The sequence below is a fragment of the Moschus berezovskii genome, chromosome 19 (assembly GCF_049115385.1).
Source record: "Moschus berezovskii isolate FMDL1 chromosome 19, NW_MosBer_1.0, whole genome shotgun sequence".
Classification (NCBI taxonomy): Eukaryota; Metazoa; Chordata; class Mammalia; order Artiodactyla; family Moschidae; genus Moschus; species Moschus berezovskii.
The window spans coordinates 55,629,823-55,650,642 of NC_142478.1; the positions used below are offsets into that span (position 1 = coordinate 55,629,823).

At 52.0% G+C, this 20,820-nt stretch overlaps 1 protein-coding gene across 8 annotated transcripts in view; it reads left to right on the forward strand.

Moving 5' to 3' along the window:
• PITPNM2 (phosphatidylinositol transfer protein membrane associated 2) overlaps positions 1-20,820 on the forward strand; it is a 165,468-nt gene that overhangs the window by 52,076 nt on the left and 92,572 nt on the right. The gene's annotated exons all lie outside the window — the stretch shown is intronic.

Sequence of the window (20,820 nt, forward strand, 5' to 3'; positions counted from 1 at the left end):
GTACTGAGGTCACGATAACAGAAATAAAGTGCACAGTAAATGTAATGCACTTGAATCACCTCCACACCATCCCCTCCCCCCAGCCCCAGTTCATGGAAACATTGTCTTCCATAAATCTGTTCCCGGTGCCAAAAAGGTTGGGAACTGCTCTTTTAAAGGATGCAGAATTTGCTTCTGGGGGTACCCCATGTTTTGGTGCTTTTGATTCTTCTGATCACCCCTGAGAAAGCCCCCTAGACTGTCACTGTCTTGCACCCTGGGAGCTCCCTTCACTTGGAGGGTCTGACAGGGATCTGTGATATTAGGGGTGGCTTCAACTCCAAAAGGCACTTTGACCTTAGACTCAGGAACACAGGGAGCATTCGGAGCCAGGCCTCCAGAATCAGGAGCGGTTTGGGTCACTCAGACCCAACAGCGCTGGGAAGCCAAGACCCAACCGTTTGAAGCGACCCCTGTTCCTCGGCAGCCCAGCTCCTGCTCTGAGGTCAGCCTCTGGGAAAGAGGTGGCAGCCCTGGCAGGAGCTCCGCGGAGAGGTAGCCTAGTGATGGAGTGTGTCCTTGGAGCCCCACACTGCAGATGTGGCCCAGAGTCCCCAGGGCCTCGCCAGCCCCCAGGCACAGAGACGGGCCTGCTCCCTCAGCCAGGGGTTGGCCCTGCTGTCGGGGCCCTGGCAGAGCAGCAGCTCATCAACCTGGCAGTACTGGGTGTTCTCCAAGCACTAGAAGAGCCTGGCAGCCTGTTTGCTGCCCAGATGGGGAGGAAGAGTCAGCACCCGAGCTTATCATTCGCCTCGATTACTGAAGGGAGTCCAGTCTTTAGGAAAACAATTGGAGGAAAGTGGGAAAAAATGACAGCTTTGGGTGAGGGTAAGGAGGGGATTGGTTCACTCTCTCACCTGGCAGATGTTTACTGTGCCAGGCAGTGGGTCACAGGGAGGGAGGAGAGTTTGTCATCTGGGATCAGACACGAATCAGAGCAAATAGTGCATCAGTAGAGGGAGGCACAGAGTGTAGCCAGACCAGAGAGAAGGCAGCAGCCAACTGCCTGATGGGGAAGATTTCATAGAAAGGAGGGGCATTTCAATTGGGTTTTGAAGGATGCGTAGGAGTTGGACAGGAGCAAAGTGGGGAAGGCACAGAGAATAGCATGAGCTGATGCCTTTAGTACTCAAAGTGTGTGGTATTTTGGGTGGTGGGGTGGGGGAAGTCCCAGGTGGAAGAAGTGCGGGGTCAAGGGTGGTGAGATGGAGACTAGCCTGGAAAGGGACTGGACCCTGTAGAAGTCCAGCTGACATACACATCAAGGACCTCCTAGCAGGGAAGGAAGAAAGCAGGTGAGAAGCCCTATCTACAGAGTTGAGACCAACCTCATTATAAACCCAGCTCAGTCACCAGCTACAATGTGGTCTTGAGAAGATTGAGGGGTTCAACTTCCCAAAGGCCTCATGTCATCATCTGTGAAATGGACAGGTTGAATCTACCTGGCCCAGTGACCAGGATTAAATGGAAACTATGTGGGACAGTCTGTGGTCACTTCACAACTGGAGATTCTTTCCTGCTTGTGAGGAGGTGCTCCTTCAGCCTGGGCTCCCCTGGAGAGACCAACGATGGGCTGGGGCTCGTGGGAGGGATGGGTGGATGGGGAGTCAGATGTAAGTCAGGACCAGGGTAGCTACTGATTCAGGTGTCAGGGATCTGCCCAGAGGTCCTGTCATAGGAAGCTGGGCTGCATGAGGTCAGAAAGCCCCTCCCTGTTGGGATCAGTGACAGGTCAGAGAACACCCCAGGGCACAGCCACAGCTACCAGGATGTGAGTGAGCCTCCTGAGTCCCATGTGCTCAAAAGTCCTTCAGATCTGTGATTGGGTCCATCTCACCACCCTTGACTCACCACTTCTGACACTTGGGACTTCCCCCATTCCCCAGACATACCACGCACTTTGAGTACTAAAGGCACTGGCTCATGCCTTTCCCCCTTCTCCCCTGGTAAACTCCTGTGTATCCATCAAAGCCCAGCCAAAATGCCCCCTTTTCATGAAATCATTCCCATCAAGTAGTCAGCCGCTTCTCTTGGCTCCTGCTGCACTCTGTGCTTTTCTTTTCTTCTTCTTCTGTTAACTTTATTTTTGTGGCTGCACCAGGCAACGTGCGGGGTCTCAACCAGTTCCCCAACCAGAGATCCAACTTGTACCCCCTGCAGTGGAAGCTCAGATCTTAACCGCTGGACCATCAGGGAAGTCCCTGAGCCTCCCTCTATTGATGTCTGTCCCCCATCCCGGACGGAGCATACTCCTTCCAGGATGCTGAAGCTGGGGGAGCAGCAGCCACCCACTGGTTCCCGTAACATCTCAGCTTCTTCCCTGACCAGCCAAATTGTCTTTGAGTCGTCCTCCCTTCCAGGAGGTGGGAAGAGGCCAGGTCAACGGGAGACCATGGGCACATTTCCACGGCGAGCCCTGCACCTGCATCTCCCTGCTTTCTTGGTGCACGGGTGACCTGCTTTTTGTGCGTATGTTCCAGCTCTGACTCTCCATTCTGTCTCTGAGCTGATTAACATGCTGACGTCCATCAAGAGACCGTGTCACCCTTGGTCTCCCTGCAGCCCGGCAGCTGTGATGTATCATATTGGACTTGTCCCGCCGCGTCACTACAGAGGACCACGGCCAGCGGGAAGAGAGGGATTATGTTGTTCCCATCTGGCTTCGGCCACCTCCCCAGTCCCTTCCAGCTGTTCCCCGTTACCCACGGCCAAGTGGCAGATGCCGGGTGACGGGGGAAGGGGTGGGGGGCGAGGTCAGCTGGGAGCTGGAGACCTGTCCGTCATCTTCACGTGAATGTCTTCAAGGCTATTTCTGGCCTTGCCATTATCCCCACGGCTTCGGGATAAATATAGACACGGATTGAAAAGCCCCAGTGGCAGGCAGGCAGGCAAACGAGGCAGGCAGCGCTGGAGAGCGTGCGGACGGGGTGCTTGGCTATAAATAAGTCTGCTGGAACACCTCCCCAGCCACGCTGTGCCGTGCGGAAAGACAGATCTCCTCACTGACTCCCTCACAAAGCACACTTGTGCCTGGGGGGGCCGGGTGGCAGAGGGGCGGCGGGAGGGGAGGTCCGTGGGAGGAAAGGAGGGAGGAACTGGTCTGTGGGAACCTTGCATGGCTGGGCGGGGCTGCCAGAGGTAGTTCTCCCTTAGCCTTGCTAGGAGCTGATAAAGGGGACCAGCTGCACCCCCCCAACCCCAAGCAAAAGTCCTGGGACAGTCACGTGTTGTGCCCAAAATGGCAGCCCCCGGCCAGCATCTCCAGCCCACTGGTTTCCCCAGGCCCAGTCCTGTTGCAAGCGTGGCCAGTAGACAAGGACAGGTTCTGGGTGGTTCTGGACTCAGGCCTGCGGGGTGCCTGCTCTGCTTTCTCAAGCTGCCTTCTCTCTCCTTCTTCTGCTTCCTCCCGGCTGCCTCCTCCTGAAAAGATCCCAGGTTTGTTTGTCTTCTGGTTTCCCAGTCCTCAGTACTCACCCAAAGCCGGCCGCCTAGTGACCCCCCGCCCCGTCAAGGCTAGAGTCGCGGGGGGCAGGGGTCCGGTGGTCCCTGGCCCCTCACCCCCTCCTCGGGCCCACCTTCCTCCACCTGCCTCCTCCCCGGCTCTGACCGCCCCCTCCTAGGCAGCATCAGGTACCTGGGCTGGCGCTGACCAGGACATGCTCCCGGGAGAGACTTTTCATGGAAAAGGATAGGAGTCGGTGAACTGGCAAGAATCCTGGGATGTCCCTGTGAACAAAGTATCCTTACTATGCGGTCACCAGTCGTGGGAAGTGGTTCCCACGAGCCCGGTCCCCTCTGCAGCCTCAGTGAACAAAGACCCCTTGTGCTCAGGGGACCGTGCGCTCAGGCCCAGTGCAAGGATGGAATGGTTATTAACACTGAACGTCGCCCTGCGGAGGGGAGTGGACAGCCCTGTCCTGTGGATGAGGGGTCTGCACCCCTGCCCCACGATTGTCGCAGCTGCTTCAGGGCTTCAAGGTCAAAGGGAACCACAGGGCCACGTTGGCGTCTCGAATGGGCGGTACGTGTGTGGACCCATCATTCAGCCCCAAGGGATGAATCGGGTGTCGTCCCCACTCTCAGGAGCTCACTGGCCACCAGAAGGGACTGGAGTCAGAGGGCAGTTATGGTGCCCATGTTATGAGCCTGAGGGAATGGGGTGGGGGACCTGCTTCTGGGGCACGGAGCCCATGAAGGAAGGGCACCAACACTTGGGCTGGACTTCTTGGAACACCAAGTTCACCCAACCCGGGAGGTGGTAGAGGGCCTTCCTGGCAGAGGAAACAGCCTGTGCAAAGGCACAGAGGCCAGAGCAGGTGCTGCGGGGTCTGGCTGGTAGCGCAGGCTGAGCCCAGGGAAGGAGCCAGGCCAGCGGGGGTGGGGGGCAGGTCTTGTGGGCTGGTTAAGGAGCATGGATGCTGGCTTGAAAGCCGAAGGAGAGTGTTGAGGGGCTCAGTTCTCTCATGCTCTGATGTATTAGAAAAAGCTTCGTCTGACTCCATGGGGATGACAGGTCGGAGGCGGCGGGGAGGGGGCAGGCTGATGGCAGCATCGTGATGTCTTGCACTGTTGAGTACCTGAAAGATTTTTTTGTTGTTGTTGCTTTTAACAGAACCTGTGAATCCAGGATGTACACATGTGGGTACATGCCTGAGAAAGTCGGGTTTCTAAAGATGATGGGGCTGTGCTTGGAGCCATCCATTGGTTGTGACTTGCTCAGGTCCCCTTATCACTGGAGGGGCAACTTTGTCTGGCAAGTGTGGCCACTGCTAGTAGCCTGGGTCTGGAGCCAAGATAACTGCTTCCCTGGAGGCTTCGTCCGTGACCCCGGCTTCCCTCTCCAGGTTCCGACCCCAAATCAGCCAGTTGTAAAAGGATGTTGATTTGTGACTCTTAGTACCCCCGCTCCAGCCTGCCACGTTCCCCTCCTCACCCCAGTGCTGACTCTGTGCTGAGTTCCAGCACCCTGAAAAAGCAGTGACTTAGTGCCATGTAATGGAAAGATAAACACGGTTGCTCCAGTAAACCACAGAACCCAGAAGTTAGTCCAGTCTTGTGTTTATGTATTTATAAATGTATTTATGATTTATACATAAACACATCATCATGTATTTATGATTCTGCTGGTGTCGATTGATAAATAGGCGAAAGGGGAGATCGTGAGGCCTTGATCTTGCCTGGGGGAATGCTGTGGTCTTTGTTAAGAACTGTATGAGTCAAAAGGCAGACACTGTCCCGAAGTCCCAGCCTTCATGGATTGAGAAGGTCAGAGTCAGGAGCCTCCTGAAGGTCATGGAAGTCCAAGGCCTCATTTCTCAGATAGGAAATAAAGCAAAACCATTTATCTGCTTAATACTTCTGACACCAAATGTGTGGGTTTTCCACACCAAGCAATTTTCCAATTCTCTATGGGAAACGTGTGAGTGTCCTTACAGTCAATTCAATTCTGACATTAACTTCCCAGGGTTAGTGAAGACCTTTTGAGTTAAGGGCTCAGTCCCATAAGATTGCTTCCCCCCAACCCCACTTTAGATGCTAATCACAAATAGTGGGTCCCAGGTTACCTACTTCTGACTTTGCTATGAGTGGGGGTTCCTACCCTCCCCCACTTCGGGTTCGATGATTTGCTGGAAGTTCACAGAACTCAGGACGTTTACTTACATTTGGTGGTTTATAGGACTTCCCTGGTAGCTCAGATGGTAAAGAATCTGCCTCCAATGCAATAGACCTGGGTTTGATCTCTGGGTCAGGAAGATCCCTTAGAGAAGGAAGTGGCAACCCACTCCACTATTCTTCTCTGGGAAATCCCATGGACAGAGAAGCCTGGGGTTGCAAAGAGTTGGACACGACTGAACAACAACAACATATGGTGTGCAGGATCTTAGTTCCCTGGCCAGGGATCGAACCCATGCCTCCTGCAGTGGAAGCCCTCCAGGAGTCTGAACCTCTGCACCTCCAGGGAAGTCTCTCTGTGGGGTTTTTTTCACAAAAGCCTTTCAGATTATAATTCACATCCTATACAGTTCACTCATTTAAAGTGTACAGTTCAGTGGTTTTTAGTATATTCTTGGAGTTGTACAGCCATCGCAGTTTGACAACATTTTCATCCCTCCAAAAATGAACCCCTTGACATTGCCCCTGTCCCATCGCTTCCTAAACCCCCAGCCCTTGGCAGCCGCTAGTCTGCTTTCCATCTCTCTGGATTTTGCCTCTCTGGACATTCCGTATAAATGGAAACAGACAGCCTGTGGCCTTTTGTGCCAGGCCGCCCTCACCCAGCATGCCGTCTTCAAGTTGATTCGTGTTGTAGTCTGTGTCGGCACGTCATTCCTTTTCGTGGCTGAGCCGTGTGTGTCATTGACGACATTTTGTTCTCCTCTCGTCAGTTGAGTGCATTTTTAAAGAGTGACATTTTTTCCATCTCAAACACAGCTCTGAGCTACTGAGAGGGTCAGGGGACAGTTGCAGAGGATGCGAGCAGCAGGAAAGGCAGCTTCCAAGAGGGGCTCCCAGGAGTGGAGCGATGACGTTCTTTCTCTGAGAGGCCCCTTGAGTGGGAGAAGGGAGAGTTGTGAGGGGGCCTGGAAGGAGAGGGTCCATTCAGGGTTTCCTGCCAGTCTTTCTTTTCTCTTTCTGTGAGACAGACAGACAAGGAGAGCGCCAGGCCTCGGCAGACAAGAGGCCTTGTTCCAAGGCTGGAATCCTGAGCTGCATGTTTCCCAAGGCCCTGCTTTGAGACTGACATCTAAGGCCTTCAGGAGCCTCAAGGCAGATCCAAAGGGACTCAGATGAGAGACAGCCTGATTGAGTCCAGCCCAGGGATTAGAAGAGGGCAGTTACGCATTAGTTCAATCTTGCTCTAATGGTCTTCTCTTCTAAGAGTGACTAGTAATCCTGTTTACGACTGCGTGTGGCACTGCTTTCTGGGGCACAGAGTCTTCTATTCAAAGGAACCGCACTTCTCAGCTCCCTAGGGGCCACACCTGAGCCACCCCTGGTTCTTGGGGGCGGACGGAGGCTGCAGTCAGGGTCACAGGGAAGATTCTGAAGGCTCCAGGGAATTCCCTGGTGGTCCAGTGGTGAAGACATTGAGCACTCAATACAGGGGCCTGGGTCAGATCCCTGGTCAGGGAACTAGACCTCACACACTGCAACTAAGAGTTCACATGCCGCGACTAAAGATCCTGCATGCCGCAACTAAGACCTAGAACAGCCATATAAATAAATGCAAAGAAAAAAAAACCTTTATGAAGAAGATTCTACAGCCTTCACGTGAGGCCTCACCCACCCCAGACTGTCAGTGTAGAACACTGGGTGAGGGGTTTCTCTGCTGAGCTGTCTTACTTGCAAGGACCCCTCAAGTTCCAGAACAAAACAGGGGGGCTAGGAGGCAAAGAGAAATAGCTCCTGCGTTGACTGGCTCTGGAAGTCAGGCGTCCGCAGGAGGCTTTGTCCGCTTTATTTAATATGAGCCCCGGCATCAGTCCTGTGAGGTAGGGGTGATGAAAGAGGACTCGTCGGGGTAGAAGGGCCTACAAGCTTGCAAGTAGACTGAGGCAGCTCTTACTCTCCAAGGTGCCATCTTCTTTAGGCGATGGGGTGGCCCAGAGACGAGAGCTGCTCTTCATAGGAACTACAGGCCGGTTATAGATGGGGTCTCCAGCACAGTGTGGGGAGGTGGCTTTCTGGGTTTGACAGCCAGGCTCCCGTAGGCTCTGGATGGTAGGAGGAAGGTATCTGAATCACAGGGTGGCCAGGGTGTTATAATGTCAATGTCTTAAAAACCATCAGCCAAGCTGACCTTTACGCATGTTTTGCATTTGGGTCTTAGACACACAGCCAAGCTGACCCTTACACTGTCTCTGTCTCCCCCACCCCTGGCCCACCCCAGCCACCCTCCCTCCCCCCACCACACAGTAAAGAATCACTAGTATCAGGCACCACTGACCTATCGTGGAGAAGTTAGATGGATGGATTTAATAACTCCCCTTCCCACCCCCCCTCCCCGTCCCCCCACCAGTGGCTTCCCTGGTGGCGCAGACAGTAAAGACTCTGCCTGATATGCTCGTGGCCCACGTTTGATCCCTGGGTCAGGAAATTCCCCTGGAGAAGGGAATGGCAACCTGCTCCAGTATTCTTCCCTGGAGACTCCCATGGGCAGAGGAACCTGGGGGGCTACAGTCCATGGGGTCACAAAGAGACAGACAAGACTGAGCCACTAATACTGTCACTTTCACTCCCCAACCCCCTGTCTATGGTGGTGGGAACGAAGCAGGAGAACATTGATCAGCCTCTCTTGGGTTTTACTGGAAGACAGAGGGCAGCTCTTGTAGCTGGGAGCGTGGGAGCAGCCGTAAGTCATGGGCCCACGAGGCTGCCACATAGCAACTTGGGGGCTTCTGAAAACCTGTCTCCTAAGGAAGAGGCTGCAGGATGTTGATCCCGCTGTGAAGCCAGGCACCTGGTAGAGAGGAAGCACTCCTTGCTGTTTCTGCAAGGTCAGCGGGGGCCTGCCAGTGAGCGGGTGACCGCGTGAGCAGCCTAACTCCTCTGCTTACCCTGGGCGCTCCAGCCACATCCTCACTACCTAGCTTCCAACTTGTCCTCAGCTCCGAGGAAGCAGGCAGGTGGGCCTGCAGGAACCTCACAGTCTAATGTTCATGAAATTAATGAACATGCTGATGAACGTGAACAGCTGCTGATGTTTAGTGGGTTTGTGCCCTGGACCAGGCCCTGTGCTGGATACTCCCCTCATGTTGTCTTATCTCATTTTTGCTATACTCCCAGTGTCAGCACTGATATAAACCTCCTTTCCTACAGATGAGGAAATCCCAAGAGATGAGGTAACTTGGCTGGGTGTTGCTAGCCTGGCTTTTGACTCCTTTTGGAGGCCTATCTGCCCAGTTTGTGGTCACTGGGAGCTAGATGGGCAGGACAGAGTGCCTACTGGGTCTGTAACTCCTGGTGGGACTTGAAGCAATTACCTTCTCGGAGCTTCCTTTTGTACATCTGTAAAGTGGAGATAGAAAAATACCTGTAAAGTGGAGATAGAAAAGAATCTGCGTGCGAGGCAGGTTCTTAACCACTGCATCACCAGAGGAGTCCCTGCACGAGTTGTTTTGTTGAGAGTGAGGTAGAGATGTTCCACATCTTTTCTGAGTATGGGAGGAAAATTCGTGTATTCTCTTTCTCCTCCAGGGAAAATTCGTGTTTTCTCTTCATCTTCCTCTTCCCTCAGCCCAGCTTTACAGACCACCCGAGACAAAGACCTATTCCCTTTTTGGGGGGGATCAGTCTGCAAAGAGTCAGTCCTGGAACCCAGAAGGGAGCCAGAGGCAACCGGATGGTCTCCCCAGGAGAGGGTTCTGGGCTGGCAGTGAGTGGGAAGGCCCCCTTGGGAAGCAGGCAGGGCAGGTGGGAGGCCATTGGAAGAAAGCAGGGAGGGTAAAGTCTAGGCAGCCAGGCCAGGCACAGTCCGTCTCCTCTGACGGTACCCATCTGGCTGCTGGGAAGAGGCACTTACAGCCTCTGCCAGGGATGTCATTGTTGGCACCCCAACAGACTGATGTCCCCTGGCCAGTTGCAAGAGTGCATTTGGGACCAACAGCTTGATCTCTAGTGCCCAGCGGGGTTGCAGTTTTACAACTTTGAACTTCTCCAGATTTGCATTAAGGGGCCATAGATGTCCCCTGAACAGTGCCTCACTAAGTTCTTGTGGCTGCCGTGTCCTGAAGGACCTGTCCCTTCCCTTCTCATTCTCCATAAAAAGCAAGATGACTTTATGTGGTTCATGGTGAGAGAACTCTGTGTTCTACTTAGTTTGATCTGCTCGGTAGGTACTAGGGGTCTTGTTGAATCTATCTGTGCTTTTATTTATTGATTTATTTATTCTTATTGAAGTATAGTTGATTTATAGTATTATATTAGATTCATAGTGAGTCAGTATTTTTGCAGACTATACTCCATTATCCGTTATTACAAGATGATTTTAACGAGCTGTGTTGTGTATCTTTCATTGTTTGGTTATCTATAATTCATGCATTCAACGGAGCTTTTTAAAAAACTTTTTATAGAAGTGTAACAGCACTATGAAAGTATGTAGACATTTGGTGTCCTGCTGATAACTGTGCACAGACTGGCCGTGCAGACTGATCGGCAGGACGACAGCCGTCCCCAGAGCTCCCCGACTTCCACCGACTGTCCTCAAGTCTGAAACCACAGACAGGGGAATTCCCTGGCAGTCCAGGCAGGGGCCTGGTCAGGAAACTAAGATCCCCAAAGCCTCGCAGTGTGGCCAAAAAATAAATCCAACAGAGTTTTGGAACACCACTCATGTACCAGGCATTGTTCTAAGCACTGGAAATTCAGCAGTGAACCAGATGAAGTCCCTTCCTAACACACAGGCAATACTAAATACCAGGATGGAAAATGAACAAAGGACTAGAATAGAGAGAGAGGATGAGGTGGTAGGGGGTTTGAGACAGTGTGTCAGAGAGGACCTCCCTGTTAAAACCTAAACAAACTTGGAAAGCTAGTCCTGTGATATCTGAGAAAGAGGGAACAGTAGGTGCAAAGGCCCTGAGGCCGAGGTGTGCTTGGCAAGTCTGAGGAATACAAGAGGAAGGAGGTGGGAGGTGGCAGAGTCAGGGGTGTGATCTTGGAGGATTTGTAGGTCATGATAAAGACTTTGGACTTGGGACTTCCCTGGCCATCCAGTGATTAAGGCTATGTACTTCCACTGCAGGGGGTGTGGGCTCAATCCCTGGTTGGGGAACTAAGATCCTGCATGCCTGTCAGAACAGCAAAGAAAAAGTCCTAAGTGTGAGAGGAGCTGGGGAGGGTGTTGAGGTACAGGCATGACATATTCCTATTTGCATTTACATTTTAAAATGCTCACTTTGGCTGCCCTGTGGAGTAGAAGCAGGGAGACCAGTTAGAAATTCTGTAGCCTAAAAGAGTTGTTAATGAAGATGGAAGGTATCACAGGGCAGCGGTCCCTAATCTTTCTGTCCCCAGGGACCAATTTTGTGGAAGACAGTTTTTCCATGGGCCGGGGCGGGGTTGGGGGGAATGGTTGCAGGATGATTCGAGTACGTTACATTTATTGTGTCCTTTATTTCTATTAGTGCTACACTGTGATATATAATGAAACAATTATACAACTCACCATAATACAGAATCAGTGGGAGCCCTGAGCTTGTTTTCCTGTAACTAGAGCGGCTATAAATACAGATGAAGCTTAGCCCGCTGCTCACCTCCTGCTGTGTGGCCTGGTTCCTAACAGGCCGTGGACCCTTACTGGTCTGTGTCCCTGGGGTTGGGGACCGCTGGCATAGAGGGAAGTGAATCACCTTCAAGAATGAGTTGGAAGCCTCTTGCCCTTCGACCAGGCACACAGAATCACCCGCCAGCGTGCAGGGCCCTCTGTATCTGGCCGCTGAGAGGGTTAGGGCTTTCAGGGGTCCCCTGGGTCTCTGAGCTGCTGGGGAGGCATAGCAGGGCGGAGCTGGGCGCTGGGCTGTTCCTCCCCTCCCCCTGCCCAGCTGAGGGACTTAATTGCACATTTGGGTGCTGATCCCTGTAGACGGGCTGAGAGGAACGAAGTACGAAGATCTTGGGCCTGGCCTTGGAGACCTTTGAGAGGAACCAGGGGGGTCCCGCTGTGCTGTGGGCTTCCCCAAGGGGCCTGCTCTGAGATCTTTCCCTCCAGCTTCTGGAAACTCACGTAGCCCGGATGTCAGAGCTGCGGAAGCTGTCCGGGGCTCTGCCTCTGCTTTTTTGGACTCCCCCTCCTTTCCTTCCTTCGCTCCTTCCTCCCTCCCTTCCTCCATTCACACTTCTCTCAAGGTATACTATGATGGACCTGGAGATGATCATACTAAGGGAAGTAAATCAGACAGACAAAGACGAATACCATATGATATGGCTTATATGTGGAATCTAAAAAAATTTTGTTATGATTGAACTTATTTACAAAACAAACAGATTTAGAGAAGAAAGCTATAGTTACCAGGGTGGAAGGGCTGGGGAGAGGGAAAGTTAGGGAGTTTGGGATTGACATGTGCACACTGCTATATTTTAAATGATAACCAATCAGGACCTACTGTAAGAAAAAAAGAAGTTAAATAAAAGAGGCACTATGGAACAGTGAGGACTGGCTCAGGCCTTGGGGCCGTATGACCAGGGTTTGACTTTGGCTCCATCGCCTCTAGGCTCTGTGACCTGGAGCACGAAAGTGACTAACCTGTGTGTGCTCCAGTTACCTCGTTTGCACAATGGGGACAAAACGATTCAATCAATGAAATCTCATACAGTGCATGGTAACCATACAGGCTCTATCCTCTGCCTTCCGGGTCACTGACCCCCAGCTTGCCTGGGTAGTGATTAGCCGTGTGTGTCCTTTGAGTTTCCTGGGGTCATTCCCCCTGGACCCTGTTTGAAGGAACGTGCCTGCATGTTTGGGAGTTTATGATTAGAATCGTTACCATTTGTTGACCTTTGGCCACATCCCAGCCCTGTGCCAACACTTACATACATTATCTCCCATCGTCCTCAAAGAAATCTGTTTTCATCCCCATCTCCCCATTTTTTTTTCTGAACTTTTTATTTTGTGTTGAGGTATAGCCAATGAACAATGTTTTGATAGTTTCAGGTGGACAGCAGAGGAACTCAGTCACACACATACATGTCTCCATTCTCCCCCAAACTCCCCTCCCATCCAGGCTGCCGCATCACATTGAGCAGAGTTCCCTGTGCTGTACAGTAGGTCCTTGTTGATTATCCATTTTAAATATAGCAGCGTGTGTATGCCCATCCCAAACTCTCTATCCTTCCTCCCCTCCCCTGACCCCGCCCAGCAGCCATACATTTGTTCTCTAAGTCCATCCCTATTTTTTTTTTTAAATTTTTGGCCACACCATGCAGCATGTGGAATCTTAGTTCCCCCCACCAGGGATCGAAGCTTTGCCCCCTGCATTGGCAGCATGGAGTCTTAACCACTGGACCACCAGGGACGTCCCCATCCCCACTTTATAGAAAAGAAAGCTGAGGCTTAGAAGGATGAAGGAACTTGCCAAGTCCCTCTGGCTGGTAGCGGTGGGGCCAGGATCTGACAGCCCTCCCATGAGCTGCTTCTCTCCTGCCAGGGACAGTGTGTTGGTGCCAGCATGGATGCTTAGAGCTGTTGGGTTCCCATTCTTGCTCAAGGCCAGCCTGCCTGGTCCCTGCGACTTTCCTGCATCTGGCTACAGGATAGTCCAGAGAGGACCTCTCTGTAGAAACCTATGTAAGCTTAGGAATTGAGTCATGTGTATCTGGGGAAATGCATTCCTGGCAGAGGGCACAGCGTGTCCAAAGGCCCTGGGGCATCTTTCAGAGAGGGTGTCTCCTGGGCCTTCTTAGCCTCTGCCTACCTTCTGGCCTCTGATAAGCCATCAGGGACACAGAATCCTGTCTCAGTGACGCTGGCTGACACAAGGAACCTTTCTCTGAAAGTCCCTGGCATTTCTGCATGACTGGAGGGGCCTGTGAGCTCCCCGGCTGTGCTTCAGGAATTGAGGTCTGGCTAGCAGCAGGCCACAGAGGGTTCTGACTTGGTCACTGTGGAGTTGTTAGGCCCTCCTGTATCTTTTTTTTAATTTATTTTTTAAAAAATATTTATTTGTCTGTGTCAGGTCTTAGTTGCGGTATGCGGGATGGACCCCTTGCATTGAGAGTATGGAATCTTAGCCCCTGGGCTACCAGGGAAGTCCCCCTTCCTGTGTCTTCAAATAGCATTTTGGAGAGTGGACTTTTGTTTTACCACAATGAAAAGATATAAAAAGAAAAAACAAGTCCACTCTCGCTGGTGGCTCAGACAGTAAAGAATCCACCTGCAATGCGGGAGACCTGGGTTCAATCCCTGGGTTGGGAAGATCCCCTGGAGGAGGGAACAGCTGCCCACTTGAAGTATTCTTGCCTGGAGAATTCCGTGGACAGAGGTGCCTGGCAGACTACAGTCCATGGGGTCGCAAAGAGTCAGATACGACTGAGTGATTAAGCACAAAATACACATAAGATTGACCGCTTTATCCATTTTAAGTTCAGTGGCATTAATTACACTCAAGTTGTTGGGTCACCATCAACAGCACCATCTCCAGAACTCTCCTCTTTCCCCAAAGAGAAACTCTGTCCCCACTAAACACTTAAGTCTCCCCTCCCCTCCCCCATACCCACCTTTCCACCTTTGGTCTCTAAGGATCTGCTGACTCTAGGCACCTCATACGAGTGGAATCATACAGTATTTGTCCCGTGGTGTCTGCCTTCTTTCCCTTAGCACAAATGCTTCCAAGGTTCACCCCTGCTGTTGGTGGGGGAGGTGAATTTTTTAGAAATAACTGTGGTGTTTTCGGGCCTCTGTCGCAGGAGCTTCAGAGCAACAAGAGGAAGAGAGGCCCAGGTCCCCATTAAAGTAACTCATATCATCCTTACACCTGAAGGCTGGGGCTCCTTAGCTCCTGGCTTCACCTGTTTGCATTTCTCTAGTAGTCATGTGTGGATGTGAGAATTTGACTATAAAGAAGGCTGAGCGCATAAGAATTAATACTTTTGAATTGTGGTGCTGGAGAATACTCTAGAGAGTCCCTTGGACTGCAAGGAGATCAAACCAGTCAATCCTAAAGGAAATCAACCCTGAATATTCACTGGAATGACTGTTGCTGAAACTGAAGCTCCAATACTTTGGCCACTTGATGTGAAGAGCTGACTCATTGGATAAAACCCCGATGCTGGGAAAGACTGAAGGCAAAGGGAGAAGGGGGGCCTCAAAGGATGAGATAGTTAGATAGCATCATCAATTCAATTAACATGAGTTTGAGCAAACTCTGGGAGATAGCGGAGGACAGAGGAGCCTGGTATGCTGCAGTCCATGGGGTCGCAAAGAGTCGGACACAATTTAGGGACTCAACAACAACAAAAATGGGTACACCTTGAAATCAAGACCTTCAACCCACATTTAGTCCTCCGTGGGCCGTGTGTTTAGGTGCTTCTCATCTGAGTCTCATTTTTCTCATCTGTGAAATGGATCTCACGCACTGATTCTCAGATTATCTTTGGTCCAATTGAGCCAGCTTCCCACGGCCCACCTAGGAGCTGACCCTTGTATGCTGGCCGACTGGGAGCAGGTGGAGGAGGAGTGCTTTTTAGACTATGACATTTTTATTTATTAAAAATTAATGAAGAGATGTTGATGTATCAGGGCTTAAGAGGAGCTGACAGGTCACATGGTCTCCGAAAGCACAGGGCTGGTAATCTATTTAAAAAAAAAAAACATTTTCTTCTTCTTCTTTTTAATTTAATGGAGGAAATCATTAGCTGGGAAATTGGTTGAGCTGATTTATTCCTGTTTTGGGGAGGGGGAGTGGAAGAGCAAATCTGCTCTAATTGCCGTTTGTTCTAGAAATATGTCAGCAAAATATTCCCATTAGCCAGGCCTGGTGGGAGACAGGGCCTCCGGTTTCCTTCTCTTCAAAGCCTGCTCCCGGCAGGAGACGGGGCCTCTTTCTGGACCCAGGTGGGCGGCCACACTGTCAGCAGTGAACATCTCCTTAAAGGTCCCGGCAGACTTACCCTGGCTCCCCCGGTGTGTGTATTCAGGGAGGGGGGGGCCCTTCTGTCCTCGACCCCCAGGGCTCTCACACTCAAGCCCCAGTTCCCAGGGATGCAGGTCTGGGACCCCCATCTGGGAAGGAAGACTACGTGCCTCCTGGGCTTCATCTGGTTCCAAGGGAGGCAACTTCGGTTGACCCTAAAAATAACCAAACATGCAAACAGCTTCAACAGGCAAATGTTTTTCGTATCTGCAAGCCAAATAATTTAAAGCTACCGCTGTTTTTCCACTGTCTCAGTCTGTTTTCCTGGTGCAGGGAGGAGCTTTCTGGAGTGATCTGGGCTCTTTTGGGGTGACTATCTTCCACCCCCACGGATTGAGGTCTGGCTGGGTGCTGAACCTTGTCATGGGCTCCTGGACACTGTCCGAGAGGTGGACACCTCCCACCCAAGCCTGGCAAGGGCTGAGGTCCCCACATCCCCCGGCGCCAGCCGGCCTGGCTGGAGTGCTGGTGACCCTTCAGGCTCGCTGCACGTACGGAGAGGTCCTCCTTATACATTAATTTGATTTTGTGAGCTCGTCTAGCCCCAAAACAGGAGTAAAATGAGTTCTCAGAAAGGAGGCTGTAGGAAGCCAAGCAGCAAATGGAGAAGGTGGAAGACGAGGGACCACCAAGGTGTGAACCGTGCTCCGAGCAGGTGCTGGGTCCACAGCGAACTCCAGGTCACCCGAATCCCCATGTGTGCAGGCCTCCCTGCTGTGTATTCCAGGTCCTCACTGACTCTGTCCTTCCTCCCTGCTCTCAAGGCCAGTGTGAGGCTCCAGGGCACACCGTAACATCCACAGCTGGGCATCTGACTGTCCCTGTCATAATCCTCCCATAGGTGCACCATGTCTAGGGGGAAAGCTCACCATCAGATAGGAGGTTTTGTGCATGCCGAGTGTTGTTGCCCCTTGGAACAGCAGGCCCGGGACTCCAGGGCAGGGGTCTAAAGCCATGGGGCAGGGCTGTCATCATGGGAGTTGGTTCATGATGCAGGGAGGGGCAGACCCAGCCCTGTAGGGTAGGGTACTACAGAGTCTTCATTCATTCACTCACGTGCTCATTCATTCATTCCAAAAATGTGTTCAGTGCCTGTTGGGTGCCAGGTACTCTTCTAGGCCTGGGGAGATAGCAGTGAATACAACCCAATCAAAATCTTTGCCCCCAAGGAGCCTCTACTCTAGTGGTCATATCTGTCAAGTCCCTTCAGTCGTGTCTAACTCTTTGTGATTCCAAGGACTGTAGCCCACTGGGCTCCTCTATCCATGGGGAATCTCCAGGCAGGAATACTGGAGTCGGTGGCCGAGCCCTCCTCCAGGGGATCTTCCCAACCCAGGGATCAAACCCCTGTCTCTTGTATCTTCTGCATTGGCAAATGGGTTCTTTACTACTCGTGCCACACTGCAGTGGGAAAGACTGTTTTTTTAAAAAAAAAGAATGTGTCACACCATGGATGAACCCAATACATGTTACTCTGAGTAAAATAAAGGAAAGAAAGAAAGAAAGAAAGGGAAGTCGGTCAGTCTTGTCCAACTTTGTGACCCCATGGGCTATAGCCTATCATGCTCCTCTGTCCATGGAATTTTCCAGGCAAGAGTACTGGAGTGGGTTGCCATTTCCTTCTCCAGGGGATATTCCTGACCCAGGGATCGAACCTGGGCTTCCCGCATTGCAGGCAGATGCTTTACTATCTGAGCCACCAGGGAAGCTGAGTAAAATAAGCTAGAGACAAAAGGACAGCGACTGTATGATTCCACTTCTGTGAAGTGCCTAAAGCAATCAAAGTAGAATGGTGGGTGCCAGGGGCCATGGCCGGGAGGGCAGGAACCAGGAGTTGGTGTTCAGTGGGGACAGAGTTTCAGTTTTACAAGATGAAGAAGTTCTGGAGATGGATGGGATTGATATTTGCACAACAGTGCAAAGGTACTTAATACCACAGAACTGTACACTTGAAAATGAGACAGTAAGCTTGATGTTATGTGTATTTTACTACAATTTTTAAAATAACAGAAGAAGAAGAAAGGAAAGTACATAGTATATTAGATGAGGATCAAAGCTATCAAATAAAAGGGAAAGTCAAGGGAGTGCCGGGGTTGGGGTGAAGTTTGAAATAAAGTGGAAGGACTTCCCTGGTGGTCCAGAGGTTAAGACTCCACAATCCAATGCAAAGGGTGTGGGTTCGATCCCTGGTCGGGGAACTAAGATCCCACATGAGGCTCGGCATGGCAAAGAAAGAAAGAAGGGTGGTTGAGGAAAGCCTTAGTGAGGAGGGTCCCAGAGTAGAGGCTTCAGGGGGAGGGGCTCTGGACAGAGGGTCTGAGGGACAGATTCTCCGAGGCGGGCAGAGCGGGGCCTCCAGATCTTCACTATGAGTGGGGTGAGACCAGGCCACTTTGGGGCACAGGTCTGCAGGAGATCCCTCTGGCTGTCCTGCTAAGAGAAGCAGAGGGCATGTGGGAACCTAGAGGAGGTTTTTCAGGGTAAAGGGGGAGCCGCCCAGGGCCCCTGGTCCTCGGCAGCAGTCTCTAGGTGACCCGTACCTGTTGGTGGGCTCACAGCACAGGTGGAGTTATGGTTGTTTATGGTTATGTTTAAATTTTCCTGGAGTCCTCACTGCCACCCCCAGACATCAATTCTCCCTAACTTGGGCAGATAGGGGCTGGTGGGGTTGGGGAGTGGGGGGAACAGGAGTTGAATGGTGGCTTGGCTAGGCTTTGGTTCCCATTGTTCTGGCTTTGAAGCCGCACAGCCATCCCCTGGGCCCTTGACCTGCCCTGGCGTGGGGTGGAGTGCTGGGGGCCCCCTCCTACCCTGGCCCATCTCAGAGTCTCCTGCATCTCAGGAGGCCCATGCAGGCCAGGCCAGGGGGAGTAGGGGGCCTGGACTTCCACCCCAACGCCCCCTCTCCCTATACCCCAACCTTGCCTTGTGTTTTTCCAGCTGCATCTGGGTTTCAGTATCAGCAGAGTGAGAAGGTCGAACTGGAATCTGGTCTGGACTCTAGTCCAGCCCCAGTGCCAGGGCACAAGCCTGTGAGAACGGCCCCGTGCACGTGGAAAGATGTCCTGAAAAGCCAAGATAGCCCAGCCAGAGATCATGGACCCACTGTCCATCCCCACAGGGATCCCCACTGCTACTTTAGGAGTGCTGGGAGGGTCTGTTTCAATCCTCCAACTCCTGCCTGGACATTCCAGGGATGACCTCAGAAGTTGCTGGGGGAAACGGCAGGAGATGGGATTCTAGAATAGGGTTCTGGGGCCAGCGGGGGCAGGAGGAGAGGTAGTGGTTCCGGGCCCTACGTCATTATGGAGTCCACCGTGCCCACTCCCCAGCTGATGCCTATTGTGTTCCCCGAGAGCCCAACTGCCCACCTTCTGTCCTTTTAGAGGGAGCGTGGGGGGCCAGGCTGCAAAGAGAGGTTCGCTCCACTGCCCAGACACCGTGGGGTAAGTAGGGAGGGGAAGGGATAGAGGAAAAGACAGAGGAGCTGTGCGCTGGGCCTGGACCGTGTGTCCTGTGTCCCCAGCCTGTTGAGACCTTAGAGCTGCTCTGTCCAGAGCGATCATCAGTAGCCCCATGTGACTTCTTAATTTAAATTTAACTTTTAAAAGCATTATTTATTTGGCTGCACCAGATCTTTCATTGTGGCATGTGGGATCTAGTTCCTGGACCAGGGATTGACCCCACGCTGCCTGCGTTGGGATCTCAGCGTCTTAGCCACTAAACCCCCAGGGAAGTCCCTTCATTTCAAGTTTAAATTAAAGTGAAATAGAATTAAAAATTCCATTGTCCAGTCACACTGTTCACCTTCCAGGGGCTTGGTAGCCCCCGGGCTAGCGGTGGCCCAGGCATGAAACACATACATCATCCCAGAAAGTTCCATGAAACAACATCAGTCTCATCTCCAGAGCACCCCCTCAAGGTGGAGACTGTTTGCCCCCATTTTACAGATGGAGAAGCTGAGGCTCAGAGAAGGGAAAATGACTCACGAGTGAGGCAGCCTGTCAGCGTAAGAGAGCCCTCGACCCTGGGGGCATTGGGTGGATGTGGGGATGGTGCACACAAGGGTCCTGCTGCCCAGAGGGCCGCTTCCCGGGACTGAGGTGACCCACAGCCACTAGCTGGCCACACGCGTGTCTGGCACCTCTGCCTCAGGGCCAGGTGGAGCTCCCCCACGCAGGCTCCATCACCCAGTGGGGAGCAATGCTTTAATGAAGAGGCTGAGCAAGGATTGACATTTCCATTGGGGGCCTCCTTTTGAGACCAGATCCCATAGGAGAGGCTTCAGGAAACGTCACTGGGCTCTGAAAAACTCATTTAGAAAGTGAGAGAACCATAGCCAAAGGCTGGAAGCAACCCGCATATCCAGTGACTCCGATGCTGTGGTTCGGCCGTAAAGAAGACTGGAGCACTGACACACGCTACCGAGTGGACGAACCTTGAGAACCCGATGCAGAGGGAAAGAGGCCGCACACGAAGGGCCACGAAGTGTGTGATCCCACTGATCTGAAGTGTCCAGAGTAGGGGAGCCCGCAGAGGCCAAGCGCAGACTAGTGGTTGCCAGGGGCTGGGGAGGGGAGACGGGGAGTCAGTGCCTATCATGGTGAGGCAGGTGGGTGATGAAAATGTTCTGGAAAGAGAGGTAATTGTGGCACTCCATGCCTCTGACTTGTGGGCTTTAAAATAGTAAAAATGGGATTTCCCTGGTGGTTCAGGGGTGATGGGGCTTTTCTGGTGACTCAGCGGTAAAGAATCAGCCTGCCGTGCGGAAGATGAGGGTTCAGTCCCTGGGTCTGGAAGAAGGAGATGTCAACCCACTCCAGTATTCTTGCCTGGAGAATCCCATGGACAGAGGAACCCGGTGGGCTACAGTCCATGGGGGTCTCAAAGAGTAAGACACAATTTAGCAAGTAAACCACCACCAACACAGGTGGCTAGGACTTCACCTTCCAGTGGAGGGGTTGCTAAGGTCCTGCATGCTTCTCAGCCAAAAAAACCCAAAACCCACAAAACAGAACTGATATTATAACAAATTCAATAAAGACTTTAAAAAATGGTCCACATTTTAAAAAAATCTTTTAAAAAATGGTAAATTTTATGGGTGTTTTGCCACATTAAACACGAGAGGAAATGGTAGAATCTCAGTGGTGCA